The sequence below is a fragment of the Callithrix jacchus genome, chromosome 16 (assembly GCF_049354715.1).
Source record: "Callithrix jacchus isolate 240 chromosome 16, calJac240_pri, whole genome shotgun sequence".
Lineage (NCBI taxonomy): Eukaryota > Metazoa > Chordata > Mammalia > Primates > Cebidae > Callithrix > Callithrix jacchus.
In genome coordinates this window covers 46189499-46205760 of record NC_133517.1, presented here as the reverse complement: position 1 = coordinate 46205760, position 16262 = coordinate 46189499, and the positions used below count along the sequence as shown (strand labels likewise).

General features: G+C 40.0%; 1 long non-coding RNA gene across 1 annotated transcript in view; it reads right to left on the bottom strand.

Moving 5' to 3' along the window:
* LOC144579838 (uncharacterized) overlaps nucleotides 1-16262 on the bottom strand; it is a 55686-nt gene that overhangs the window by 35327 nt on the left and 4097 nt on the right. The window contains exon 2 of the long non-coding RNA XR_013528282.1: nucleotides 9360-9475. This is a non-coding gene — a long non-coding RNA (uncharacterized LOC144579838). The remainder of the gene's footprint in view (nucleotides 1-9359; nucleotides 9476-16262) is intronic.

The following is a 16262-nucleotide window of genomic DNA, read 5'->3' as shown; positions in this document are numbered from 1 at the left end:
GGTAGCTATGACACGATATCCCTCTAGAGAATTCACAGCACGGCAGTGCAGACAAATATGTGTATACACATGTTAAAATAATTTGGGAAGGGCAAAGAGAGGCATGAATCCTGGGTATTATAAAGGCACAAAGGTGTATGTATGTAGGTAGGTAGGAAGGAAGACTTTCTAGGAAGAGATAGTAAAACTAAGATAGGTTTTATAAAAGAACAATTAGGAACTAGCTAAATGATGAAGAGTGTAGAAAGGGCCAGGGTAGAGTGTTTCAAACAGGAACAGTGGAGAAACAGCACCATTATTAGAGAACAAGTCAAAAGACAAGAAGTGGAAGAGGATGAGAGATTAAAATATAATGTTAGATGGGGGCAAATCACAGAATTCCATGTCAACAAGCTTAAACTTTATCTTACAAGCAATGAGGAGTCAATGAACTTTTAAAATAGGGAAACTGGCTGGGCACAGTGGCTCAAGCCTGTAATCCTAATGTGTTGGGAGGCAGAGGTGAGAGTATCACTTGAGCCCAGAAGTTCAAGACCAGCCAGGGCAACATAGTGAGACCTCATCTCTTAAAAAAAAATCCAAACAAATAAAATATGGAAACAAAATTAAAACATATAGGTCCTTACCTATATAGGTCTGTCTGCCTTATGTATGGCAGACCAGAGATTAGAAGAGACTAGTAAATAGGTTTGCTGAAGTATTTGGAATAGGACAGGATGATAGGCCAAACCAGGGCAGTAACAGCAGACACAGAGAGTAGGAAAAGGATTTAAGAGCTAAGTAGGAGGTATAACTGACAGGACTTGGTGGTTGGATGAATGTGGGAAATATGGAAAATGGAAGAGTGCAAGACTATTGTGAGGCATAGCATCAACACTAACTGCAATAAAGAATACCAGAGAAGGAGTAGGTTTGAAGGGAAATTGTAACGTCAGTGATTTTAGGCTAGTTGAGTTTAAGAGGTAAGTGGAGCATACGTGTAGCAGATAGCACCTCTTGTGAAAGGTTTGGGGTGCAGCTGTAGACTTGGTGTTATTACTATATTTGTGATAATGAAAACAAATAGGTGAAGTAACTCAGAAAGAATGTAGGCTGAGAGAATTTTCTCGCAACCCACAGTGAAGTTGTACTTTTATAGAGCTTCTCTCTGCCATTAGTTGTGGACCTTAGATGCAGTACCCATCATAAAGGGTCCACCCATGAGATTTACCACTGATTTATGTATCTTTTTGTTTGTTTGTTTGTTTGTTTTTGATTTATGTATCTTTAAAGTTGTTCTCCAAAGTCTAGACACGGAGGCTCGTGTTAAGTGAAGAAGCACAGAACAGCAACAAAATACAAGCAAATACATAAAAGTATCTAAGATCGAATATACTGACAGTTCTTCAGTACTATTTGCTATATTCCAGGGGTTCAGCAATACCCCCAACATACTAATTCTTCAGTTTGTTCTACCTCTTAGTTCAGGTTTTATGCCAAAGTCAACCTGTCTCGCAAACATGTCACAATATTTTTATTGTTCTATTGCCTTTCTCTCTCTCTTTCTTTCTTTTCTTTCTTTCTTTCCTTTCTTTCTTTCTTTCTCTTTCTTTCTTTCTTTTTTTGAGACAGTCTCATTCTGTCACCCAGGCTGGAGTGCAGTGGTGTGATCCCAGCTTACTGAAACCCCCACTTCCCAGGTTTAAGCGATTCTCCTGCCTCAGCCTCCCGAGTAGCTGGGATTACAGGCACATACCACCATGCCCCACTAAGTTTTGTATTTTTAGTAGAGACCGGGTTTCACTGTGTTGGCCAGGTTGATCTTATACTCCTGACCTTAGGTGATCTACCCGCCTTGGCCTCCCAAAGTGCTGGGATTACAGGCATGAACCACAGCACCTGGCCTGTTTCTTTATTAATATATCATTTGACAATATGCTGTCAACATAACAATTTATCTATATTATCATATCTCTTGTGGAACTTTTAAAGTGGCAGCTGAATTCTTTAATTTCCCCAAAATCCCCCAAATAACAAAAAAATCTCTATCACAGAGATTTTTGTTTGCTTTTAAGTCAAACTAAAACCATTTCCTGAGGGACTTCAAGAAAGAACCACAAAAAAAACTCTTGCAGTAACATTTCAGAACCATGTGTGACAACCATGCAGATTAGTACTCACCCAAATTCTAAGAGCTACCAAAAACAGACCTTGTGTAATTGGGCAAATGAGTAGGTGGGTGGCTATCTTAGTAGGGCTGTGACCTCTAAGATTTTCTCTTGTCTTTGCTATGGTCTATAAACTGAACAAAGTGCTATTTTCTTTCTCATCAGGATAGTCTGCAACTAGCTGGGAGGGACAAAAGCATCTTTTAGGAATGAAGATATAATTTCTGTTGTTGTTTATGACAAATATGGGCTGCTTATACCTTCTCTTTTATATTCCTTGTCCACAGTAAACAATTTGCCACCACAATTCACAATTCCAATTCCCAACAATGCCAATTTGCCATAGTATTTTTTTGATGAGCCAGTAATCTCTTCAGAATCCTTAACATCATATTACTCAGCAATAACTAAGTTAGTGCTATTCAACTGGAGCCAACAAGCAAGATGAAACTCTAGTGCCGTTGCTGGTCAAGATCTTCCTTTCCACACTTGAGACAGGCATCCAATGTGACTCTCCTTGAGATAAAACGTGGACTGGGAATATAAGACAACCAGGATTGTGCTCCTTCTTCAAGAAGCTCAAAGTGGAATAAGAGAGATAGACATGCGAGCAGTCAATGAGCAATACAGTGAGCAGTGAGGTACAGGAAATAAGGGAGATTACTTCACATTTACACTTGAATCTGATTTTATAGGTTAAACAATAACAGAAGAAGAAAAATACCACAGTCTATGTCATCTATGTACATACCTGGAGTCCATGCAAAGCTTTTACCTCCTACCCCAACTGATATCTATGAGAACAGGATCAGACCAACTAATTTCATTCAACCGCATGAAGGTATTGAAAATTATCTCCTTGGCTGGACGTGGTGGCTCACACCTGTAATCCTAGCACTTTGGGATGCTGAGGTGGGTGGATCACAAGCTCAGGAGTTCGAGACTAGCCTGGCCAATATGGTGAAACCCCGTCTCTACTAAAAATACAAACACTAGCTGGGTGTGGTTGTGTGCACCTGTAGTCCCCCAACTATTTGGGAGGCTGAGGCAGGAGAATCTCTTGAACCTGGGAGGTGGAGGTTGCGTGAGCCAAGATGCACCACTGACTCTGGACTAGGCAACAGAGCCAGACTCCATCTCAAAAAAAAAAAAGAAAGAAAAAGAAAAAGAAAATTATCTCCTTGAAATGCCACAACAAAGATTTAAAGTTAACAATAAATACAAAAACTTACTTTAGCCAGTTAGGCAAACCAAAATAAATTGGCTTATGAAAAATCCTAGTAAACATGGAGCAGTCCCAGCACAGCACTGAGATATATTAGGTTATTACATAAGAAATTTAAGAAACTTATCTCATGAGCCTCACAGTGAATCTTGAAAATACAATGTCCAGCAACAGACTCCACAACTTAAAGAGGGATGTGGAGAAAGTGGAAGGGATTCAACAGACAGTCACAGAGATGATTAAAGGGTTGGAAAAATAGGAGCTAGAAATTATTTAGCCCAATTTAGAGAAGACTACTAGGTTTCTTAATAACAGTATTTAAGCACAGGAAGGGTTGTTATATACAAAATGATGAACAGCTGCTTTCTATCTCAACTGGAGAGTGAACAGAAGAAACAGACTTTGATTAAAGCATGAAAGACCTAAGTTGGATATATAAAAAAGAACTTTTGAAAATGAGGATTATGGGGCCTAGCCTAGCCTAGCCTAGCCTGAATTGAATTTGGCTGGGCTGGGCCAACTAAAAAAAAAAAGAAATGAGGATTATTAGATGTGAGATCTCCTTAGGATCCCCTCCTTGCATCTGCTCCTTAAATGATGCTTTCTCAGAGAAATAGTTTTATAAGAAAAAAAAAAAGGATACTTTGTCACAGAATTCTTTTTCTTATTTTTGTTTGTTTTTTGAGACAGAGTCTTGCTCTGTTGCCCAGTCTGGAGTGCACTGACATGATCTCGGCTCCCTGCAACCTTCTCCTCCCAGGTTTAAGCAATTCTCATGCCTCAGCCTTTCAAGTATCTGGGATTACAGGAATGTGCCACCACGCCTGGCTAATTTTTGTATTTTTAGTAGAGGTGAGTTTTCACCATTTTGGCCAGGCTGGTCTTGAACTCCTGGACTCAAGTTATCTACCTGCCTCGGCCTCCCAAAGTGCTGGGATTACAGGCATGAACCATCGCACCCAGTTGTCACAGAATTCTAAGTTCTCTATCTCTTCTCATGTTGTGTGGTCTCTATAGTTCATTTTGCTTACTCTGATTTTACTTAACCTCTTATAAATGGATAATTCCCAAATATATATCTAAATATCTCCAAACCAGACTGTTCTCTAAATGTGTGCTGGACTTTTAAGCTTTCATTTCTTACCTGTTCTACTGCAATAACATCATAACTGATACTGCTGCCTCTCTAGTCTTCAATTCCATTCTCTGGTTTACATGATGGCAGGAACCTTTCTATCTAAAAAGAAGTCTAATCATGTCACTTCCTTGCTTAAAATCTTTCAATCGGTTCCCACCACTTACTTGTTCTCCATCATTTGGCCCCTGCTTATCCAATATCATCTGTCACTCCCCAAATGTTAATTCCAAGATGATTTCACTTCACAGCCATGTGTTTATGTCTCTGTGTTTTTTTAGGGTCTCTGTACTCTTCACTCCTGGTAGAACACACCTTTCCACTTTTTTTCTGTGGTGATCCTCTACTCTCTAGTTCCAGGAATTTTTTTCTGACCTTACCAAGCTGGTCTAATGACCCCCAATAGTTGTTAACGAATTTCCATCAAAACTTCTCTTGAATAATACTGTAGTTAGTATTGATAAAAGCCTTTCCAGGATGGGCGCAGTGACTCACGCCTGTAACCCCAGCACTTTGGGAGGCTGAGGTGGATAGATCACCCGAGGTCAGGAGTTTGAGATCAGCCTGGTCAACATGGTGAAACCCCATCTCTACTAAAAATACAAAAATTAGCAGGCATGGTGGCATACCCCTGTAATCCCAGCTCCTTGGGAGGCTGAGGCAGGAGAATCACCTAAACCCGGGAGGTGGCGGTTACAGTGAGCCAAGATTATGCCATTGCACTCCAGCCTGGGTGACAGAGCAATTTTGTCTCTATAGACATCCACAAATAAGGGGCACCAGTCATACATAATTTTACCATAGAGGACTTCAGTATTTATGTTGTGAGGCCTTGAGCAAATTATTTCGTATCTCTATTATCCTGGTTTTCTTACTTGGAGATATCAATCTACTAACCAAAGTAACATGGAGCATGTGAGAAGGAAGAGATCTCTGAATCACAAATTGATCATTTACGTCTCTTGAGCAAACCTGAAAATCCTGAAATGTTTAAGAGTCAACAACAGAATCCCATGGCTGTTAGGTCAGGTTACTTAAATAGAAGAAAAAAGCAGGCTGTACCTGAATTGTACTTGTTCAATGAGCCTAACTCTTCCACTGACCAGTGAGGCATAATAACTTTGCAATGTGCAACACTGAATGTGACTGGCCTGGGAAAATATACCTCAGTCAAAAAACTTACCAAGCCAAAATAATGACCTGATTCTCATTTCACCAATAGGAGAACAACTTGCCTACCTCACTTGTGTTGACCATCTTCCTATGTGCAGATACTACTACTGACCCTCAGAACAAGAATTTCTGAGGAAAAAGGTAAAAAAAAAAAAGAAAACAAAACGAAACAAAAAGAATTTAAAAAAATTACTGACCCACTATAAGTAGTGCAACTACTTTGAGCAGTTTATCCAAAGGAATTTGTACATTTCTTCTTCTCCAGCCACATTATCTGACCCAACCCCTCTTGTGAACAGAGAATGATGACACAGTCTTTTTTTTTTTAAGACGGGGTTTCACCATGTTGGTCAGGCTGGTCTTGAACTCCCAACCTCAGGTGATCCGCCCGCCTTGGCCTCCAAAGTGCTTGGATTACAGGGGTGAGCTACCGCGCCCGGCCGACATAGTCATTTTTATGGCTCTTGCAGCAGGAGTAGTATTTCGGGATTTGAGGGAAATTTTATGTTGGTTGATCACAAATGTTTGGAAGAGCTTAATCTTCATTTCTGGAAGTTTTTGTTAAGGATTTTTAAAGTATTATTGCCATCTTTTACGAAATTGCTATCATGACTATGGAATTCTCAGTGTAGGGGTGGCAGGTTGATAAATATGTAACCTAGTGGGTACAATAAAATTGTTAGAAATTCTAGTAGCTTCTTGAAGTACTAGTAGAAGTTCCTGAAGCAGGACTTCAAGAGGTGAAAATAACTGCCACATCTCTCTAAATCTCAAGTTAAGTATTGGCATACCAAAACTAGGCTTGATTACTATACTTAAAATATATTGGATTCTTAAACACTACCTTAAATCATCAAAATTCAGAAGAAACTGCCAATTCTTTGTTTTTTTTCCTGAGACAGGGTCTCACTCTGTCACCCAGGCTGGAGTGTAGTGGTGCAATCAGAGCTCACTCTAACCTCGAACTCCTGGGCTCAAGAGATCTTCCTGCCTCAGCCTCCCAAGTAGCTGGCACTACAGATATGCACTACCACTGCAGTCTAATTATAAATAAAATTTCTTTTCGGAGAGACAGGGTCTCACTATGTTGCCAAGGCTGGTCTCAAACTCCCAACCTTCAGTGAGCCTCCTGCCCTGGCCTCCCAAAGCACTGGGAATGCAGGTGTGAGCCACCACACATGATCCAATTCATCATTTTTCAATAGAATATGTATCTGGCAAGGTAACCTACTTGTTTACGAAGAAAATTTCTTCCTAGGGGATAATCTACATAGGAGGTCAAATTAAAGATCAGATTGTTTGATAAGTATATAACTAAAACAAAGGAAACTGATATTATTAATAAATATCTGATTTAGTCACTTCCTTGCATAAAAACCTTTCAGTCTTCCCATGGCTCTGGGGATAAATCCAAGAGTCTCACTTTGTTGCCCAGGCTAGAGTGCAACAGCATGATCTCAGCTCACTGCAAACTCCATCTCCTGGGTTCTCATCCCTCAGCCTCCCAAGTAGTTGGGACTACAAGCCTGGGGCACACACCTGGCTAAATTTTTGTATTTTTTGTAGACATGGGTTTTTGCCATGTTGGCAAGGCTGGTCTCAAACTCCTGACTTCAGGTGATCCACCAGCCTCAGTCTCCCAAAGTGCTGGTATTATGGGCATGAGCCACTGCCCGTGGCACCTCTCCTTTCTTTTCAAACTTCACCTCAAGCATTGTTCCTCTAGTCTCAACACACTGAGCTACTTACTATTTCCTTACTTTTGAAATAAATTTCCTTTTATTTTGGCGAAATTCACATTTGTATCTTAAAACCCTGCTTCAGGATCTATCTTCCCTCGCAATTCAATTTGATTTTTTTGTTGTTGTTTTTTGTTTGTTTCAATTTGATTTTCCAAACAAGCAACAGTCATTCTATTCTGCATGTTTCTTTGTTTTTGTTTTGTTTTTCTTATTCTCCATGTTTCTATAGCTATTTGTACATACCTCTATCGACAGTTAACTGTTGTAGTTACCAATATAAAAGCTCTCCCTGAGTGAAAGTTGAGTTTCTTTAAAGTTGGGACAATCCTATTTATCAAACACTAATTTTGGGCAAACAGTAGAAACTCAAAAAATGTCTTCCAATTGCCTGGTATGTCCATAAACTAAGTGGTAAACTGGCTGTCTCCATGATTCAATTATTACACAACATTCTTTTTTTTAAATTTTGAGACAGAATCTCACTATGTTTCCCAGGTTGGAGTGCAGTGGGATGATCTCTGCTCACCACCACCTCTGCCTTCTGAGTTCAAGAGAGTTTCCTGCTTCAGCCTCCTGAGTAGCTGGGATTACAGGCATGCACCACCGTGCCCAGACAATTTTTGTAATTTTAGTACAGATGGGGTTTCACCAGGTTGACCAGGCTGGTGTTGAACTCCTGACCTCAGGTGATCTGCCTTGGCCTCCCAAAGTGCTGGGATTACAAGCATGAGCCACCACACCTGGCCACAACATTCTGTATTATTCAATATTCCCACCGGCTGCGGTGGCTCACACCTGTAATCCCAGCACTTTGGGAGGCCAACGTGGGCAGACCATGAGGTCAGGAGATCGAGACCAACCTGGCCAACACAGTGAAACCCTGTCTCTACTAAAATACAAAAAAATTAGCTGGGTGCAGTGGTGTGCTCCTGTAGTCCCAGCTACTCAGGAGGCTGAGGCAGGGGAAACACTTGAACCTGGCAGGCAGAGGTTGCAGTAAGCTGAGATCGCACCACTGTACTCCAGACTGGCAACAGAGCAAGACTCTGTCTAAATAAATAAATAAATAAATAAATAAATAAAAAATATTTCCCTTTATTTATTTTTTTCCCTTTTTCTTTTTTTTAATTATTTTTTTCTTTTAATATCTCCCTTTATAGTCCTTTAGATCAGTGGTTCTTTCACAGTTTTGAATTTTGTGCTTAGAAGAATTCCAAAACATTTTGGAGAGCAACAAAGAATATTAAAACTATAATCCATTAACATCATAATTTCAAAAAACATATATTAAGTCTAAATATATCAGAGAGTATATAATTTCAGAATGGGGCAGCCTTTTAAATTGAACAAATTCACCTTTTAAAAAAAATCTAGATTTTCTTTATTTTTCATTTCACCACTAATTAGTAAAAGATAGGATCTGGAAATTACTGAACTAGACTAGCATCTTCCCTAAAACAATATTGAAAAACTCTATGTTTGTATACATTCTTAAGTTAGTATCTGCGATATTTCATGGTATGTTCAAATTGTTGTAATGAATGTCATTTCTAGCAGGTTGTAAACACTACAAAATAAAACTATGTCATCTTAGAAAATCCACTTGATGCAATCTCTATATACTATAATCATTTGATAGCAACCACTATTAATTTAAAAATTATTAACAAATGGAAAATTTCATTGTTCTTTTATTTCCATTCTACTCCCCTACAACATGTCATAATATATTTATACTCTAAAGTCTAGTATCAATCAACTTTAATTTAAAAAATTTCTGGTCAGGTGTGTGGCTCAAGCCTATAATCTCAACACTTTGGGAGGCTAAGGCTGGAAGATCCCTTGAGCCCAAGAGTTTGAAAACAGCCTGGGCAACATACTGACATCTTGTCTCCTCAAAATATTTTAAAAAATTAGCCAGACTTGGTGGCACTCACCTGTAGTCCCACTTACTTAGGTGGGTGAGGTAGGAGGATCATTCGAGCTTGGGAATTGAGGCTGCAGTGAGTTGTGATAGTGCCATTCCACTCTAGCCTGGGCAACACAGTAAGACCTTGTCCAAAAAAAAAAAAAAAATTATGACTATAAATGTTAAAAAAAATCTCATACCGAGTAATCGTTATAATTGTTAGTGCATAGCTGGGCACGGTGGCTCACGCCTGTAATCCTAGCACTTTGGGAGGCTGAGGTGGGTGGATCACCTGAGGTTAGGAGTTCAAGACCAGCCTGGCCATCATGGTGAAACCCCATCTTTAAAAAAAAAAAATTGTTGGTGCATGTTTGATCAAAACAACAAAAATATATCAATAAATATTGATATTAAACATAAGACATACACATTTATTGAAAATGCATTTCATAGGTGATTTTTTTCCAACTGATTGTGCCAAAGATGTGTTTGCTAAACAGGGTTTGTCATATATTTTATTCGCTTTTCTGTTCTTTTGCGTATGTGCTAACATTTGTTCACAAAAAATTATGCACGACAGGAATAGAAGGAGTTTTGTTTGAGCTATGTCACAAAATTCTTTAAACTCCTTTCAAGCTCTGTGCAAATAAAACCCTTTAAAATCATTTCTAATGATCAACTGACACTTCAATAAGGTCCTTCTTCAGCTAGTTCAAAGTAAAAGCTGGAAACCATCAGAGTTGCAAAAGTGTTGCTACCAAGTGATTAGGGACATTTAGTTGCTCTATTTGTCCCTGGTGTTCCTTTTCCAGCCTCGGACAATGTATCACAGTAAGACTAGGGATGGCATGCCTATATGGTGAAAGTATGACTTTTTCGGTAGAATGGGAGAAGAGTGATTGTGGAAGGAGAGGTGGAAAAGGAAAAACAGCTAGACAGGAGCATTCTCCAACAGTTTAGTTTTGGGGAAAAAAAGGCCATTTCAACGTGGAAAGCTTGAGAATCAATTCTCACAGTTCATGTGCTCACATACTCCTTAAAAATTCTTTGTGTACCTCCAGAGCTAAGCACACTCCAGTCTGAAGAACATTGGACTAGACCTGGAAGTATCTGAGCTTTCTTTGAAGAAGTTACATTCCAATCCTGGGATTGCTCTCAGTCTTAAAAAGATGACAGTCACCCCAGTCACATCTTTGGGATGGCAGAGTTCTTTTGTAAAGACTGATCTCATGATTTATGCTGATTCTATTATCTTTAGTTTTCAAAGTGTGGTATTTTCTCACCTGGACATTATCTCCAAGATCTGGGGGATGGAAGTCACCCTATTTGTACCTAAAGCCTTCTATGAAGATTTTGCATAAAGTTGTGTAGAAAGCTCTCTTTATAGTATTTCTTCATAGCGCTATACCACTATGGCCTTGGCATCTTTCTCTCTTCCACATTTTTTTTTTTTTTGCGACGGAGTTTCGCTCTTATTACCCAGGCTGGAGTGCAATGGCTCGATCTCGGCTCACTGCAACCTCCGCCTCCTGGGTTCAGGCAATTCTTCTGCCTCAGCCTCCTGAGTAGCTGGGATTACAGGCACGCACCACTATACCCAGCTAATTTTTTGTATTTTTAGTAGAGATGGGGTTTCACCATGTTGACCAGGATGGTCTCAATCTCTTGACCTTGTGATCCTCCCGCCTCGGCCTCCCAAAGGGCTGGGATTACAGGTGTGAGGCACCGCGCCGGCCTCTCTTCCACATTTTCTCACTTGATCCTTCTGAAGGTAACTGGTGTGCATTGTAAACTTGGAAGAAGTGGATTAGTATGAAATCTGTAGCTACCAAACAGAGTCAAGGTAACTGATTTAATGGAGAAATGAGTCTGTGAACCAAATAGCATCTGTGAAATAAATATTTGGGATACGTTTCCTAATGAGCAGAATCAGTAATGTGGTTTTATTATTACTTTTTTTTCTTCATATGAGCTGTGGCTTTGTTGTATATTATTACTTACAATACAAATAAATATCAACCTGTATTTTATTGTTCCCATTTTTTGCAGACCATATCAAAATCCACATTGTAAAAACAATCTGTTTCGGCCGGGCACGGTGACTCAAGCGTGTAATCCTAGACTTTGGGAGGCCGAGGCAGGCAGATTACCTGAGGTCAGGAGTTCAAGACCAGCCTGGCCAACATGGTAAAATTCTATCTCTACTAAAAATACAAAAATTAGCCGGGGGTGGGGGTACACACCTGTAATCCCAGCTACTCAGGACACTGAGGCAGCAGAGTTGCTTGAACCTAGGAGGTGGAGGATGCACTGAGCCGATATTATGCCACTGCACTCCAGCCAGGGCAACAATGCGAGACTCTTATCTCAAAATAAATACATTTTAAAAAATGCAATGTAAGTATTACCAACATTTAAAATCTACAATGTTTCTGTTCTACTGGCTTATTCAGTAAAATTCTGATCTATGTTTTAGTCTTTTATTTAAAGTTCAAGGTTCTTGGTACCTATAGTGCCCACAAATTTGCATATTTATATATTTCTTCATTCAACAAATCTTTACTGGTTGTCCACTATGTCACAGTTTCAAGCTTCTAAAAACACAATATTGAGCAAAACCAGCAATGGACTCTACCCTCACAGAATTATCAGTTTAATGCAATAATCAATGTCCTAAGGAAATAATTATACAAGTGTAAAAAGTGCAATTGTGACAAGGGCCGGGAGGAAGAGTTAAAGAGTGCTAGGATAATCTGTATTGAGATATTTGAATATCTGGGGCTGTGGGTGGTCAGAGAAAGCTGCCCTAAGGAAGTAATCTAAGGGTGAATATGTGTCAATTAGGAGAAGGGAGGGAAGAGTTTTACAGCAGAGAACACCGACTTGTGCAAAGGCCAGACAGAAAGTTCTCAAAGCAAATGTGAAGGAGAGGAGAAGAGTGTTGGGAAAATGAGGCTGGAGCAGTAGATGGCCACCAAACCTTGCTGGGCTCAGTAGGCATTTTAAAAGTGTCTTCATATACGTAGTAGACCAACATAAAATCCCTGAAACCTTGAAGGGTTTTAGGCATAAAGGGATCAAGAATCATGAGTGTGGGTGGGGTGATAGGATCAGATTTGCATTTTGAAAAGATTACTGGCTTCTGTAGAGAATGGATAGGAGGGCAGGGCCAGAATGTATGGCTTATTGTGACAGATGCTTCTCTGAAAATATGCATGTAAATTTAAGCTCTTGTAAAATAAATAATGTTTTAAAGAGATTGAAATTTTCTAAGAAAAGAAATACCATGGTTTTTATCTTTTGAATCTTTTGTGTTTATTTTGGGGGGCAGGCCAAAATTGATTCATAAGTGGAGAAAAAGAAGAATGAACAGTACTTTTCCCTCAAAATCCTGGGGAAAATCACATCACTGATTTTGTTTGTTTGTTTCTTTGAGACAAGGTCTTCCCCTCTTGCCTAGGGTGCAGCCATGTGATCATAGCTCACTGCAGCCTCAAACTCCTGGGCTCAAGGGATCCTCCCATCTCTACCTCCCCGAGTAGCTGGGACTATAGGTGTGAGCCACCACCACACCCAGCTGAGGCAGGAGAATCAGTTGAATCTGGGAGGTGGAGGTTGCAGTGAGCCGAGATTGTGCCACTGCACTCCAGCTAGGCAACAGAGAGACTGTCTCAGTTAAAAAAACAAAACAAAACAAAAAAAACCTAAAATTCCCCTTCTGAGATTATTGCTTCCATTCCGGTGAACAGTTTAAAGTTCTCTCCGTGTTTCTGTTCATATATGGATTTAATGTATAACTAAAGGCTGTTTTGTTAAGCAAAGAATATATGCCCAGGGCTTAATGACATAGATGCTCAATAAATACTAATTGAATAATTATTCCTATATGTTAGTATGTTGCTTTTTTTCACTCAACATAAGCTTGATCTTTTTTTTTTTTGAGGTGGAATCTCGCTCTGCCACTTAGGCTGGAGTGCAGTGGTGCAATCTCAGCTCTCTGTAACCTCCACCTCCCAGGTTCCAGCAATTCTAGTGCCTCAGCCTCCAGAGTAGCTGGGACTACAGGCATGTGCCACCATACATGACTAATTTTTGTATTTTTTTCTTTTTTTTTCTCTCTTATTTTCTAACTAGAATAACCAGCATAAAATTTATATATATATTTTTAAAGATGGGATTTCACCATGATGGCCAGGCTGGTCTTAAACTCCTGACCTCAGGCCCACCTTGGCCTCCCAAAGTGCTAGGATTACAGGCATGAGCCACTGGGCTCGGCCAGATTTTTATATTTTTAATAGAGATGGGATATTGCCTGTTGGCCAGGCTGGTCTCCAACTCCTGACCTTAGGGATCTGCCTGCCTTAGCCTCCCAAAAACCTAGGATTACAGGCATGAGCCACCACGCCCAGACAAGATTGATCTTTTTGGCTGGGCTTGGTGACCCATGCCTATAATCCCAGCACTTTGGGAGGCTGAGGCAGACCAATCACCTGAGGTCAGGGAATTCCAGATCAGCCTGACCAATATGGCAAAACCCTTTCTCTACCAGAATACAAAAATTAGTTGGGCATAGTGGCATGCACTTGTAATTCCAGCTACTTGGGAGGCTGAGGCAGGAGGATTACTTGAACCAGGGAGGTAGAGGTTGCAGTGAGCTGAGATTGTGCCATTGCACTCTGGCCTGGATGACAAAGCAAGACTCTAAGATTAATCTTTTAATGGCTGGTCAATAATGTATTATAGCAATGTACCATAACATATATAACTAGAATAAAATGGAATAGAATAAATAGAAGGTCAAGGCATCTTGATCCTGTTTTTTAGGCTTATAAACAGTGCTGCAATAAACATCTTTGCAGAGACATCATTTTGTTATTGTTGTTTGAGACAGTCTTGCTCTGTCACCCAGGCTGGAGTGCAGTGACACGATCTCAGCTCACTGAAACCTCTGCCTCTCAGGTTCAAGCGATTCTCCTGCCTCAGCCTCCCAAGTAGCTGGGACTACAGGTGCCTGCCATCATGCCCAGCTAATTTCTGTATTTTTACCATATTGGCCAGGCTGGTCTTGAACTCTTAACCTTGTGATCTGCCTGCCTTGGCCTCCCAAAGTGCTGGGATTACAGCCGTGAGCCATCGCACCTGGCCTTGAACGGACATCTTAATACATCTATCTAGGATAAATTCTTAGTGCTCAAACTGCTGGGTAAAAAGTTATCTACACATTTTATATGTTGATACATACAAGCAACCTAGCAGAAAACTTGTTCCTACCTATATTCCCACTATGATCATTTTCCTATACCGTGGATAAGTTAAAAAAACTACTTATCAATGGTGACTTTTATGTAAATTTCTGATTACCGGAAAGACTGCACATCGTTTCATGTTTTCTAGTCACTTGTCTTAAATCTGTTTGGACTGCTATAACAACACCACAAACTGGGTACTTTAAAAACAACAGAAATGTGTTTCCCAGTTCTGGAAGCTGGGAAGTCCAAGATCAAGGCACAAGCAGATTCAGTGTCTGGAAGAGGCCTGCCTGTTCCTCATAGACGGCACCTTGTCACTGTACATAGTGGAAGAGCAAACAAGCTCTTCCACAAGCCTCTATTATAAGGGCTCTAATCCCATTCGTGAGGGCTCTGTCCTCATGACCTAATCACCTCTCTTCTTCTTAATACCATTACCATGGGGCTTAGGTTTCAGCATATAAATTTTGAGGAGAACACAAATGTTCAGGCCATGGCACTTGTATTTCAGACTGCAGAACTTGTATAAGGTTTTCTAATACAGGTCCTCTGCACATTTTTTTCTTCCACTATCTTTGTGTTTTTAAAATTGATTTATTAGAGCTCTGTGTATATCAGTGACATTAAGCCTTTGTCTATCACCTATATCCCAGATTTCTTTTGCCTACCACTTAAAAAATCCTTTGTTTATAAAATGTTCATTCCCTCCTTCTGAATTATCAAAAAGAAAAAGAAAAAAAAAGTTCATTCCCTTTGCCACAAATTCCCCTTTTTAGAATTCACCCTGAAGTAATAATATTGACAAAGTTTTATTTTCAAGGATGTTCACTGAAGAACTGTTTATAACGGCAAAAAAAAAAAAAAAACAAGAAAGAAAATCCCACAAAACCCACCTGTAAACAATGAAATATTCAACAGTAGAACACTGGTTAATCATTTTTTAATCTTTTAAAAAGTTTTTAATTTTTATTTTATTTTTTGAGACAGAGTCTTGCTCTGTTGCCTAGGCTGGAGTGCAGTGGCACAATCTCGGTTCACTGCAACCTCCCCAACCCAGATTCAAGTGATTCTCCTGCCTCAGCCTCCCAAGTAGGTGATGGTACACACACCACCATGCCCAGCTAATTTTTGTATTTTTAGTAGAGACAAGGCTTCACCATATTGCCCAGGCTGGTCTCGAACTCCCGACCTCACATGATCCCACCGCCTTGGCCTCCCAAAGTGCTGAGATTAGAGGTGTGAGCCACCATGCCTGGCCACTAAATACCTTTAAGAAGAATATTTTTGTGCTAAGCCAAACAAAACAAAACAAAGAAAACAGAAGAAAAGGTTGTCTACCAAATTTGACTGCAAGGGAAGACATAATAAATTATTCAACAAACACTACTTGCCTACTATGTGCTGGTGGGGATGGGATGGAGGTGAAAGACAGTCTCGGTCCTCATGTGCTTCATTTTGGTGGATGACTCATGTAAATCCCACAGACAGAAAGGCTACTGTCCCTAGAACCTAAGAGGCAAAGTACCTCTACCAAGGCAGTGAAGGACAGTCAAGTTTGACCCTCAAAGATCAGTTGGACCAAGTATAGAAGCTAAGCCCCATTACAGAGATATAGTGAGCCAGTATCAAGTGTAACCTACAACTGTTTTTTTTTTTTTGAGACGGAGTTTTGCTCGTTACCC